Source organism: Chelonoidis abingdonii, chromosome 1 (assembly GCF_003597395.2).
Source record: "Chelonoidis abingdonii isolate Lonesome George chromosome 1, CheloAbing_2.0, whole genome shotgun sequence".
Taxonomy (NCBI): Eukaryota; Metazoa; Chordata; order Testudines; family Testudinidae; genus Chelonoidis; species Chelonoidis abingdonii.
Window position 1 is genome coordinate 190,168,863 of NC_133769.1, and position 12,610 is coordinate 190,181,472.

Sequence of the window (12,610 nt, forward strand, 5' to 3'; positions counted from 1 at the left end):
CATCAGGGCTTGTTGTGGGGAGGATGGGTGAAGAAAGGGATATGGGGCCTGGCTAGAGTTAGAGAAGGGCCTGGGCAGGGATGAGCAGGGAGGAAGTGCATAGTACACGGTGTTGCCCGCTCTCATGATTTAATTGCAAGTCTCATATCTGAAGTTTTACTGAATGCCTAGCTCCCAGGGACAGTGATAACATGGGAATTTCTGCTTTCATTTACCCAACCCCTTGTGCTGGTGGAGAAAAGCTTGAAAAGGAGACCTGAGTGCACTGTAAAGGCTCAAAAACCAGAAGGAAAAAATGTTTTAAAAATCTCAGTACTTTTAAGCCAATCTAACTAATTTCTCGTGCCTGACTCATAATTTTTGAATGTTTGGGTTGGCAGTACTGAGTATACACTTCTTTTCTGTAGAGCCTGGAACCAGAGTAATACCCCCATCCCAATGTCAGCTTCACAGCACAAAGACTGATCTGGATTTGAGTCCCAGAATCTGATCCCCTACCCCACATTTTTCTTAGGTGGGAGGGCTAATTTTGGTATCTCCTATTTCCAGTCTGTTTAATTTTCATTGTATTTGCATAAGATCATTAGCTGAAAATGATCAATGGTAAAACATTTAAACTGTCATCACCAAGGTTTAGCATTGACTCCTTTGAGAGAAATGGGAACAATTCACACCTTTAATAGGATTCTTGTTTCAGGCAACTATTGGGCTACATGCTTAGAAACACGTTTTCACCCTCCTCACCTGTGGCTTTCCCCAGTCTAGGAATTAGACCCTGTCCCAAACCATGGTGTGTGGATGTGGGTGGGAGGAGTGGGGGCCAGGAACCTAGTTGGATAATGCAGCACTGAGGAGAGTCTGGGCAGTGCTGCTTTTTGTAGACAGCTGGTTAGGTAGTCTTCATGGCTGTTGAAATTACACCAGGGACTGCTCTGGCTCCTGGAATTGCTCAGAATCCAGAGGATGCAAAGATGGCATAAAGCCACCTTAGACCCCCTGCCCACCTGGGCTCTGGTTCTTAGAGGTGTAGCCCAGAATCTCACCCTATTTGTGAAAACCTGCCTGGAACTTGGACGAAGGAGCACAAGTTGCAGGAGGGAAGAGTTTGGAGGAGTCAACATGAAGCCAGTCTTATTTGCAATGGGGCTAGAAAGTAGTTACTGTTGCAGCATCACTGTAAATAGTTCTCTTAATAAAGTATTTAGGTTTAGAAACGTGGATTACTTCATGTTGCTACCCAGCTTTGAGCTTGTGGCACATGAAACACTATTGGGATTTTTAAATGAAAGTTTAGGTAACAGAGCAAACTTTTGTACAAAAGCCTAGATAGTGAAGACAAAGGAAAGCATAGCGTCCTACCTGTATAGAGGAGGATTTAAGTCCTTTGTCATTTGATTGTCATTTACCTACTGTTTTTTCCCCAGATATGGTGCTAACTTTGTCAACATTCCCACAAAACAAGCTGAGTCTCAAAGGGGGTGATCTATAAAAGAAATAATATAATATACCTACTCACATGGACGGGGTAGAAAAATGCTTTCCTACTTTTGTTCTGCATGGTCATAGTTTCCTGTTTTTATTACACTACACAATAGAAATCTCCCTCACTCCCTATCCCAAGTTTCCCCTTCTCTGCTTAATATTACATGTAGAATGTAGTGTTTTTTATATTATTTCTTCCACTGAAATACGTTGGAGGCCTTAAACAGCAAAATGATAACATTTGTATTTTTTAAAAGCAGAAAATATTTATGCAGTTGTAGTGACTTCAAGGGCCTTACTGTGACAATGCAGAAAACATACAGACCTAATAGAAATACAGGTTGGGCCATGGGATTACAGTGGGTGACACTCAGGTTTCTAATGATGGGTTCTGGTTCAGAAATAGGCCACAACAGCTGAGCATTAGCCTGTGCATTGTGAAGCAAAAACCTAAAGGTTAAGCCCCATCACCCACTTGATGATCGGGTTGCCAACTTTGTATTGGCACAAAACCGGACACCCTAGCCCCTCCCCTTTCCTGAGGCCCTGCCCCTTCCCTGAGGCCCTGCCCCCTGCTACTTTTCCTCTCCCTTCGTGGCTCGCTCTCCCCCACCCTCACTCACTTTTACTGGGCTAGGGCAGTGGGTTGGGGTGCAGGAAAGGGTGAGGGCTCTAAATGGGTGTGCAGGCTCAGGGGTGGGGCTAGAAATGTGGGGTTCAGGGCAGGGCCAACCAGAGGATTCGGGGGCCAGGGTCAAAGCAATTTCGGGGGCCCCTTCCATAAAAAAAAGTTGCAATACTATAGAATACTATATTCTTGTGGGGACCCCTGCAGGACACAGGGCCTGGGGCAAATTGGCCCACTTCTCCCCCCGTCCCCTGGGTGGCCCTGAACTTCAGGGTGTGGGAGGGGGCTCTGTGCTGGGGCAGGGAACTGGGGTTCAGGAGCGGGTGAGGGCTCTGGGCTGGGAATGCTATCTCTGAGGCGGGGCCAGGGATGAGGAATTTGGGGTGCAGGAGGGGACTCCAGCTTGGGGGGTGGGGCCAAAGGATTCAGAATGTGGGAGGGGGCTGGGTATTGGGTGAGGGCTCTGGAGCCATTTTTTTTCTAAGTAACACGGGTGGTTGTGGCCTATTATGCTTTTTAGAACAGAAATACTTCAGTAGCCTGAAAATGAGTCAGACAGTCTGTGTATTAGAAATTGGGGGTGGGGTGGGGAGGGGAGGGGGGGGGGGGAGGCCTCAGAGGAGGAGAAAAAATAGAGAGAGCAGAGCAATAAGCATTTAAAGTTGACCTGTGAAATGGGGAAGGAGGGGACTGGCTTTGTGCCCTTTCATATACAGTATTTAGAACTTTTGAGCTGTTTTTTACCTTACCTCAAAGAGTATCAAATCTTGTTATACCTGTTTTTGTGGGAAGCCCGAAGGACTGGAACTGGGTGTTGAATCTTTCCAAAGATGGATCTTTCCAAAAACCCAAAGAGGTTTTTCTCTGAACTACTTATCATGAGTTTAGATTAAATGGTTATTAGGGAAAATGATAGATCAGAGTTTTAAACAGTCTGACTTAAAATCCGCCTCCCTCTAAATTATTCCAGTCTCCAACTATTGTGAGGTTATACACTCACAGGCCTGTACGGAGTCCTCTGGCCAAATCCAGGTTATACAGGACCAGGCATTACTAATGAAAAAAAACCAAACCAAACCAACAAAAATATAACCACTTTGCTTTTGAAAATCAAACTTCTTAGGCCTTTTCTGCATCATAAGGAAGAAAAACAAAACACAGCAACATACAAACAAAAACAGTTGAGTGTGGTAGGTTATTGGATAACTACATTTTCCTTATTCATCCCCAGTTAGGGCTATGCATCTTACAGTTAGGGAGGAAAGTGGTCATGGTCTGTTTGTAATTTTTTTAATACTTTTGTATGTTAATACCTACACAGGGTGAACATTCATTGTGAGTCTCCTTGTTAGAGTGAAAGTGCAAACATTGCTCCATCTTCATGGCACTTTAGCCAGCAAGCTAGTGGCACAGCCTTGTATTTGTCTCCTCATCGTTCAGTTTTATCATCAGTGATTTCCTCCATCAATAGGAAACAGCCCAGTCTCTCATAGACAAGGCTCCAAATCAGAAAGATTCATTTATGTTTGTTTTTTAGTTTCACCCCAGATTCAATATTTAACCCATCTACTATAGTCTTCAAGAAAATGTCGATGTTAGATGTAATGGAGAATAAGAAATATGCATATTAAAGGTTGGTGTACTAGGCCTTGGTGAGTATGTTCAGATAAAAGTCAAACAAAATAAAGCTTAGTACACCATCTCGAAAAGCATCAATAAATAAAAGTAGAATGGGCCAAAGAAGTAGCCATACTAGTGATCCGACTTAGTAGTAGTTGTATTAAAGGTTTTAAAGCAGGGGTGGGCAAACCTTTTGGCCCAAGGGCCACGTCAGGGTTGCGCAACTGTATGGAGGGCCGGGTAGGGAAGGCTGTGCCTCCCCAGACAGCCTGGCCACCCCCTCCCACTTCTCACCCCCTGACTTCCCCCCTCAGAACCCCCAACCCATCCACCCCCCCTTGCTCCTTGCCCCCTATCCAACCCCCCTGCTCCCTGTCCCCTGACTGCCGCAACCCCTATCCACATCCCTGCCCTCTGACAGGCTCCCCGGGACTCCCACTCCCAACTCTCCCTGTTCCCCATCCCCTGATAGCCCTCCCCGCCCAGAACCTCCACCCCATCCAACCACCCGCTCCTCCCTGACTGTCCCTCAGGAGCCCCCACCCCCTTACCCAACCCCTCTGCTCCCCGCCCCCTTACCATCAGCAGGAGCTCTCAGCCACAACACCTGGCCAGAGCCAGTTGTGCTCCCCACACTGCTCAGCGGGAGTGGTGGGCCAGAGCACAGCCCGCACAGCAGTGTGGCTGCAGGAGAGGAGACACAGTGGGGGAGGGCCAGGGAACTAGGCCGGGAGCTCAGGGGCCAGGCAGGATGGTCCCGCTGGCCGGATGTGCCCACGTCTGTTTTAAAGTATATTTCCCAAAAGGTCATTGGTTTAAGATCAATGTTAGTCCACTTTATAGGTGTACAATGCTTCGGCTTCTAGTGTCTGTAACAGCCCTCTCTGCTACAGAGAACTCTAGGATTACATAGAAGGTAAATAGCAGCTTCCCAGCTTCTACTCCCCATTTAATTGCATAAGCAAACAGTAAGTTGGCAAACAAGATTAGGAGTGAAATCGTGGCCCTATTGAAGTCAACGGGAGTTTTGTGGTTGACTTTAGTGGGTTCAGGATTTCAAGGTCCCTTAACAACATATGCATCATTATGCTTTGCATAACTTACAACAGCTCATTATCAGCCTCTTATTTATTTCCTCTCCTCTCCGGAGAGAGAGAGAACTCTCCTTCTAAACACACACGTTCTTGTAAAAATGGAGAGCCTTTTAAGCATTCTTTTAACTACATGGAAAGGGGCTGTACTGGCAGAGACTTGCATGTTTTAAAATTACCTTCACACCATCCCAAATACAGAAGAAAAATGTGTGTGTGTGTGTGGGGAAACCAAACGCTTTCCAAAACTGCAAATATCACATTCGCCACTTATATGAGACAGGACTGAAAGACTCATTGATCCTATGCAGGGAAACAGGATATTGCATATCATCTACTCTCTGAGCTGTTGTTTTCCAGGAAAGAGACCTCTTAGTTGACTTTTGTAGAATTCACAGCAATTGTTACAGAAGTCCATGAGACACTTGTATGAAACTAGTAATATTATAAAATTATTCCATGTTAATATCTTATTTGTGATATCGTTCTCTTGAACTGTAGAATATTTTTCCACTCAGAAAAGTGGTGGTAACTATGCTAGAAGGACAACGTTGTATTGATCTGGAGAGGTGGACAAAATTATCAAAAATTCTGTTATCTCCCTCTGCCCCCGAGTTGTTTGAATGATTCTGTGATTCATCCAGATACAAATCTTTTTGGTACATCAGACAAATGCTTGCATTTTGATAAGAAAATAATTTTCTACAGATACCAGAAAAAAAGAATTGTACTTCATTTCCCAGTAGTGCTTTCATATCTTGAATAACTTTATGATTGTCTCATGAAGACATGTAAGTGCTGAAAAAGCAGTGTAAGAACATACCCAACCTCTTTCTTACCCTTTTGTAGAGTAAGGGGTATACGGTAGAAAGAAGGGAAAGTCGGACCTCCGCTAAATCCTTTAACATACGAGAAATGAGTGAAAATTTATTTACAGTGCCTCTCTTTTTTCAACTGGACAATGAGCGGTAGTAGTTTCTTACAATCATATATAATTAATTTCAGTTGTTTCTTGACTGGTGTCATGGGTGAATTGGGCAGGTCTCCATGGCTCTGCCTGTCTTCCAGAGCCTCCTGGCTGCTGCAAGAATACAGGAGAGGAGGGTTTTCTGCTACTCTGATCTGGGTTCTGTCTTTACCTGCATAGCTGACCTTGGGCAGTCATATCACCTCTCTGTGCCTGTTTCCCCTTCTGTAAAATGGGAATAATGATGCTCACCTCTTTTGTAAACAGCTTTGAGATCTACTGATGAAAAGCTCCGTATAAGAGCGAAGTGTTATTGATGACCACTGCCCAGCTTCCATTTTTTGGATCTCGCCGTTGTGAATAGCCCCAGCACCAGTCTCTTGTTCATTATATTAGTTCCATTCTGTGTCTCCGAAGCAGACACAGAATGAAACTAATATAATGAACAGTTTCACCGTTATCCCCAGGCTTATGAATAGTAGTTGAGAAACTGTTCAGTGTCATGTCGTTTTTCCTATTTTACGGCTTGACGATGCTACGAGCAGCATCTGAGGCACCAGAGCTACGTCTCTGAAAATATAGAAAGACTATATTGCATAAATTAACATCTGATTCATTTTTGGAAGGTTATTTTCACAACTATAAGAGCTAGAAATTTAAGTTCACATTTTTTAAAGTGAAATCTTAAATTTTATAGAAATAGATGGTGTACACACCGGCATTTGCTAGAAAAAGCATCCATCTTGCTATTGGTGGATGAATTTTTCCACTGCTAGATATGGTATGTTGGATTTTTTGCAGGACACAAAGTCAAGATACTGAACTGCTATGGGCCAGATCCTTGACTTTTGAAAGAAAAAAAATGCTAAAACTGAAGATAGTGTTGAGACATCAGTTTCTTTGCCATACTATTTAAGCTGCCCATACTGGGTTCTTTCTTAAGAAAATATTGGATGGTGTTGGTTGATCTACTATGCATGGAATTTCCAAAGCCATATTCCTGGAGCATATTGTCAATGTTTTAGCTTTGAATATGAAACTAATTCATATATGTATTGGGAGTTTACTAAAAATAGTTCTGTTCTTATCTTTGTGGGACATTAGGGGGAGCATACGGATGTACACAAAGATCTCAAAAGCACAAAATTAAAATAATCATCATTTACTATTATAAAATGATAATCTAAAATGTATATAAAACATATTGCTGACCTGTGATTATTCAGTCTTTGAAGTCTAATGTTCAAGGGAAAACTCACACAAGTAAAGCTACCCATGTGATTCAGTGCTGAGAAACAATGTCCTTGGCTTTATGCTTTACCAGTAAATCATTTCCCTATGTAGTTTAAATCATATATAGCTATCCAGGCCATACATGCTGTTTGAAGCTTGATCCACTGTAGGGGAATATTTCTCCACAGCTCAAGTCTAAAAAAGTGAAAGAGAGGGTGAGAAATATGCACAGTAAAGATTTTATGGATCTAACTCATAGAGTAAAACTCATGTAAATGAACTTCCAACCTCACATGAATTGTGATGCTGTGTCCTTAGTCCTTCCCTCTTCTTTGGCTTGATCTTTGCACATTTCAAGAGTTATTAGAATCCTAGGTCTGAAGGTAAACTTTGTGTGTAGCAAGAAAGACAAGTCCTGAGCTAGTTGGCTCTTCTTAAGAGTTCATACTCACCAGCAACCGCACACCATACAACATAAACACTAACCCAGGAACCTATCCTTGCAACAAAGCCCGATGCCAGCTCTGTCCACATATCAACTCAAGTGACACCATCATAGGACCTAATCACATCAGCCACGCCATCAGGGGCTTGTTCACCTGCACATCTACCAACGTGATATATGCCATCATGTGTCAGCAATGCCCCTCTGCCATGTACGTTGGCCAAACCAGACAGTCTGTACGTAAAAGAATAAATGGACACAAATCGGACATCAGGAATCATAACATTCAAAAACCAGTGGGAGAACACTTCAACCTCTCTAACCACTCAGTGACAGACTTGAAGGTGGCAATTTTGCAACAAAAAAACTTCAGAAACAGACTCCAAAAAGAGACTGCTGAACTTGAATTATTATGCAAATTAGATACAATTAACTCAGGCGTAAACAGAGACTGGGAATGGTTGGGTCATTACACTAATTGAATCTATTTCCCTATGTTAAGTTGTCCTCACACCTTCTATGAGTCATCTTAATTATCACTTCAAAAGCTTTTTTTCTCGTGCTGACGATAGCTCATCCCAGTTGATTAGACTCTTCCTGTTGGTATGCATACTTCCACCGTTTCATGTTCTCTGTATGTATAAATATCTCCTGTCTGTGTGTTCCATTCTGTGCATCCGAAGAAGTGAGCTGTAGCTCACGAAAGCTCATGCTGAAATAAATTTGTTAGTCTCTAAGGTGCCACAAGTACTCCTGTTCTTTTTGTGGATACAGACTAACATGGCTGCTACTCTGAAACTCCAATCACTGTTATAGGGCAATTGGTTCATAGCAATCAGGCATAAGCACCTTTTATTCCAGACCTAGCAAGGGGGCAGGCTTTGAAGTCTGCATTAATTCCAAAATGAGCATTCATGGCCACTTCCAAGGGGTTAATTTTGGAATACAGTTGATAGCAGTCTCAATGGCTGCATAGCTCAAGCAGCTACCAGTGGGTCTGCCACTGCAGATGTAAATTGGAGTTGGAGAGATCTGTAACATTCAGCATATACCTTTTTCTGGTTGGCTGTTCCAGAAAGGTTGCTTTATCTTTTGATTATTGTACAGACCAACAGAGTCCATCTGATTAACATTATGTAGAGGATAAATCTTTGATTTAACACTGACCATATGCTCCAAGAAATGGTATAGCCCAAAATATCCATCCATGGTGAACTAGAAATATAATATATTACATAGAATGCCCTGAATTCTCATAGTCTAACGTCATTTAATACATACACACTGCCCAACAATATAGCAAATCTGATCAATATATATGGTCAGAGGTAGATAAGCAATTTCCGTTTTATTCACTCTCACATAGATATATGAAACATTTAAGTAAAATTAGTATTGTTTTATATAAGTAACATAAATTATACTTGGATTAAATATTAATTGAATAATATTTTCTGCAGCGGATTAAGAAAACTGCATATGAGGATACATGTAACCAGTATATTAGTTTATAGACCCAAAGTTCTAGGGAGTATTGTTGTCCTGAGGGATCTGTATTTGGAGAGTTTCTATTCAGAGTGAAGTGTATGAAATCATCAGATATTGCCCTACAGCTGCTCCTTTTAGGAGACTCAGGAGTGTATTTTTTCCAGATAAGCAGTCAGTAAGCTATCCCCAGTAATTCTGACTCCAGCATTGTCTGTTTCTGAAGGCAGCGTAGGATGCATTTGTAGACTTTGATACATTTTTTCCTCTTTAGGTAAGTGATTGCCTTTTGGCATGATGTTGAGACACTTTGTCAGCGATGCAAAAGTCATGTGGACTTAAAGAACTATTAATTTTGGTTGAACACCCATGGATCAACTGCTAAATATCTATCAGATACACTTATTTTAAATGTTGGATTGATGCAATGCAGTTCTCAGAACAGAATCTGTCCCTAAGTTTCCTCCTGCATATATAATATTAAATATCTGTTGTGAACCTCTAGTTGTGGATGTGTATTTAAACCATTGGTTTCACTTTGGGTCATTTTAGCAAACCTGATGATTTTATGGGTTCCCTGTTTAGCAGAGAGTTTAGCAGACCTTTTGGTCTGTTGGTATCTCAAATTATGCTATTTTTGAGAAAAAGCTCACTACTCTCAATGGAGCAACAAGTGTGCATGGTAGCTAAGTATTTTATTTTCAGATGGGTTTCCCATTTTATGTGCCATACTTCTTCTCACTGTGGTTGCAATCTTGAAGGCTTCTGAAAGGCAAAGTTTACATTGAAATAAAATGGCAGTTTTGCCTAAGTAAGGACTTAAAGACTGATCTCCAGTGAATTTTCAAAACACTGAGCAGAGCAAAATGGAAGTCAGTTTTCTAATAAAATAGTTGTTTTTTTAATTTGTTTTAATATTGCTGTGTGTCATTCTTGCTTGTTGTTGATGCATAGTTTATGCTGTTTGCTTGATAAACCTTCCTAATACTTGTGTTGTTTTCTGCTGTGAATGGATTGCTTTTGCTGTTTATATAGAGAAAAAAATGTGATGATTTGAAAGTGGTTTCTAGCTTGGAAGGATAACTAATGTACCCAGAATAAAACCAGACTTCCTTTCACATTATGTATAAAGTACTTCAAAGTGCATTAGAATTATGATTTAGATACTGATGGTGGAATAAAAATAAACAAGGCCTCTTTGTACAGTGTGGCAAATTAGACTTCAGTTATGTGGCAAAACAGCACAGGATTATTTGGCAAACTGGAAAGTAAGCTGCAGTGTTAACTGATTTATGAACTCATTTGGTGACCTTTGGTTGTATTGAAATGATTCTAAAAGTGCATCATACAGTTAAAAGCAGAAGACTGGAGTTCTGTATTTATGGATATTCCCACTATGGGCAAATCTTCAGTAAAAGCGAAAACCAGTCCAGTCCAAATAATCTTTGTGTATAAGGTGAATAGGTAATTGTATACTCTCAAACCACATGGTGTTAGAGGCAGAGTTTGAATCCACAGCCTTCAGATCCACAGCACATACCTCTTCCACTTCAACTATAGGCATAACAGGTGAGAAAGAGAGCATGCTGCTATTATCTGTGCATACGTCTACATCCGTGGCACCCAGTCTCAGAGACTGGTTAGCTGACTTGGGCTGGCAGGGCTCAGGCTGCAGGGCTATGGAATTTCAGTTTAGGCTTTCAAGATTGGGCCCAGCCTCAGACCCTCCCCACTTGTCAGATCTCAGAACCTGAGATCCAGTCTGAGCCTGAATGTCTAAATTGCAATTTTATAGCCCTGTGATATCGTGTCAGCTGCCCTTTTGTCCCAGTGTAGATGTACCCTACGTGACAAGCCCATCCAGGGTGACACAATACACACATGGTGCCACTGGGTTACATGAGTAGTAACTGTACGAGCACTGTAACTCTGTATCAGGGCTCTTGGTTTCTCTTCCTGACTTTGGGAGCAGACTGTGGTCAAAATTTACAGGCAACATAGCAAATGTAGCAGTGCTCCTGTTTGGGTTGTTTGTGGGGACTGAACCTTTGACTTCTTGATATGAATGCTTGAACCTCTTCAACCTGCTCTAAAGAAAGAGCACTCTGAGTATAGAGGCCGTAGTCAAGTCACAAACCTCTGTATGTGATCTAACTGCTAAAGGATTACACCAAGCCACACTGGCAGTATCTGTTACAGAAGTATCTGATTTGCCATGTTCCTTCTGCTTGAAATGAGCTTGTGTGAACTCTGTGATCTTATTTGTGAAATGTGTGAATGACAGTTATCCCTTTCCCATGAGGTAATTGTGTGAAACCTTAGCTTTGCTAGAACTGTGAGGTTCACATAAATATTAACAGGAGTCAGTGGAAGAGTGTTGGGAGTAGAATTCATACTCTTGGGGCTTGCAGTTTAGTGAAATTTACACTGGGCTGTGGGTGAGTCAGTCTCTGTTTTTGCTTCCCAGAATAGGTCGAAGGCTGGAGCTATTCATGTCATCAAGAGATGGCTTGCGGAGGGGACTAAAATTGAGTCACTTATGATAAATTTGGAAGAGGTGGCAACACTGCGCCAAGTAGTTTAGCATCTCCTGCTAGCTTCCCCTTGCTCCAGCTCATCCTTTTTCCAGTCTTCCACTGAGGGAAGGTCTGAATGATCTGAGAATCCCTCTTATCCTTGCAGCTCTTCTGCCATCTGGAAAGTTATCCATTTCATTGCCTCCCATCTTCTTCTTATAAGGATAGCAGCCCAGGAAATGCACTGCTCCCATCCTCAGAGAGAAACAAAAGAGCAAAGATAGAAGGAGGGAAGTAGGCAAGAAAGCATAGTAATGGATGGGGGAGAAGCTCAAGAACAGAACTTGTGGATTTATGGATCATATTAGGGAAAAGGTGCCTTATGCACATATTTGAATAGCTGCACAGTTGCATTATACATGGTCACTAAGTATCTCCTTAATCTAGCACTTAAATCAGCCTCTGTACAAGATGACCGGAGGATAGCTAAAGTAACCCTGATTTTTTTTTTTTTTTTTTTAAAAAAGGGCCCTGGAAGTGATCCTGGCAATTACAAGCCAGTAAACCTAACTTCACAACTGGGAAAATTGGTTGGGACTATAGATAAGATGAGAATTATCAAACACATAGATGAATACAATATGTTGGGGAAGATCAACACAGCTTTTGTGAAGGGAAATCGTGCCTCACCAATCTATTAGAATTCTTTGAGAGGGTCAACAAACATGTGGACAAGGGTGATCCATTGGTTATAGTGTGCTTAGACTTTCAGAAAGCCTTTGACAAGGTCCCTCACCAAAATCTGTTAAGCAAAATAGGCAGGCCTGGGAAAAGAGGGGAAGTCTTCTCATGGGTCAGTAACTGGTTAAAAGACAGAAACAAAGCATAGGAATAAATGGTTAGTTTTCACAATGGAGAGTAGTAAACAGTGAGTCCCCCAATTATCTGTACTGGGATCAGTGTTGTTCAAAATATTCACAAATGATCTGGGAAAAGGGGAAAACCGTGAGGTGGCAAAGTTTACGGATGATACAAAATTACTCAAGATTGTAACTTTCCACAGTCAGCTTTGGAATTAACTAAGAGGTCTCACAAAATTGTGTGACTGGGCAACAAAATGGTAGATGAAATGCAGTGTTGATA

At 41.8% G+C, this 12,610-nt stretch overlaps 1 long non-coding RNA gene across 3 annotated transcripts in view; it reads left to right on the forward strand.

Moving 5' to 3' along the window:
• Positions 1–12,610, forward strand: part of LOC116815468 (uncharacterized) — a 325,990-nt gene that overhangs the window by 229,859 nt on the left and 83,521 nt on the right. The window lies entirely within an intron of this gene.